Source organism: Pristiophorus japonicus, chromosome 7, assembly GCF_044704955.1.
Source record: "Pristiophorus japonicus isolate sPriJap1 chromosome 7, sPriJap1.hap1, whole genome shotgun sequence".
In the NCBI taxonomy this organism is placed as follows: Eukaryota; Metazoa; Chordata; class Chondrichthyes; family Pristiophoridae; genus Pristiophorus; species Pristiophorus japonicus.
Window position 1 is genome coordinate 236,524,645 of NC_091983.1, and position 1,548 is coordinate 236,526,192.

General features: G+C 52.8%; 1 pseudogene; it reads right to left on the bottom strand.

Moving 5' to 3' along the window:
• Positions 1–297: 297 nt before the first annotated feature.
• LOC139267571 (U2 spliceosomal RNA) lies at positions 298–536 on the bottom strand (annotated as a pseudogene).
• Between the last annotated feature and the right edge of the window lie 1,012 nt (positions 537–1,548).

Genomic DNA, 1,548 nt, shown 5'->3' on the forward strand with positions numbered 1-1,548 from the left:
AAGGGACTGGATAATGTCGACCGTGATCAGCTGTGTCACCTTGTCCAGAACAGTAGACCCAGAGGACACAGACTGCGCTTGAAGGGCAAATTCAAAACTAATCTGGGGAAATAATATTTCAGTGAGTGTGGTCAGTCTATGGAACAGGCTCCCTAGCGAGACAGTGGGAGCAGTTAGTATTTTTGTTTGAAATTCGTAGCCAATCGTTCCAATTCTTTGTCAAATCACAAACGCCAGAGGTCACCTTGCACACGCCAAGGATCACTCTGCGCCAATGCTCTTAGCCAAAAGGCCTAGAGCCACTGCACCGTTCCTGGAAGTACTGCAATACCAGGTTCGTGCCATGGAGGTGGATGGGTCAGGTCCCCCACACACCTCCGTGGAGGTGGATGGGTCAAGCCACCCCACCCACCTCCTGTTTCCAAAAAAGCAAGCATATACCTTCCTGATCCAGGGAGAACCACCCGGAGGTCATGGTGGCTACTCCCCTGTCAGGTCAGTTACGCATGATCTTAGCCAAAAGGCCGAGAAGCGATGGGAGCAGTTAGTATTGATTCATTCAAAGGCAAATGAGATAGACTTCCCCCAGAAAATCACATTGTGTGCTCCAGTATCTGAGTAATTTGGGACGTGCTTTGTGGTGGGTGTAGCGAGCTCGGGGGGGAACAGGTGACTTTGGGCCTATGGTTCCCAAAGCTCTCCACCCCGGGGTTTTCCTTCACCTCATGTCTGGGTCAGTTGTAGACTCATTGATCGAGGTCCATCGCTGTGATTGGTCAATAACTCCATTATCATTGGATCATGTGACTACCAGGATGGTAGACGGTGAACTCGATGGACCCTGGGTCTGTTTAACAATTCCTATGTTCCTGAATCAGGGCCTGAAATTGGTCCCCCCACAATGTAAATTTTTAGCGAGAGACCCATTTCTCCCGGAGGTTCTGTTGTGAACGGCTCAGTTAGACTTGACCTGTGATCAGCGGCACCTGCCTGGCCTCCTGCTCATCCCACTACTTTCATCACCCGCCATTGGCGGCCGTGCTTTCAGCTGCCTGGGCCCTAAGCTCTGGAGTTCCCCCCCGAAACCGCTCTTCCTCTCCGCCTCTCTCTCCATCTTTAAGATGCTCCGTGAAACCTAATTCCTGGGCCAAGCCTTTGGTCACCTGTCCTAATACCGCCTTATGTGGCTCGATGTCAGATTGTGTCAGATTTACGCTCCTGTGAAGCACCTTGGGACATTTTACTCTGTTAAAGGTGCTATATAATTGCAAGTTGTTGTTGTGGTTGTTGTTGATCACAGTTTTATTGTTGAAAGCCCAGCTCTGGTTCACTAAAGAGTGGCCAGCGTCTGCGGGGAATCAGTGAGGAAGGACCTTGTGATGGGGGGGAGAGGGGCAGACACGCAGATGGTGATAGCGGGGCGAGGGGCAGGGAGCAGGGTGATGGAGGGAGAGGGGTGGGGAGCTGGGTGATGGGGGAGAGGGGCAGGGAGCTGGGTGATGGGGGGAGAGGGGTGGGGAGCTGGGTGATGGGGGAGAGGGGCGGGGA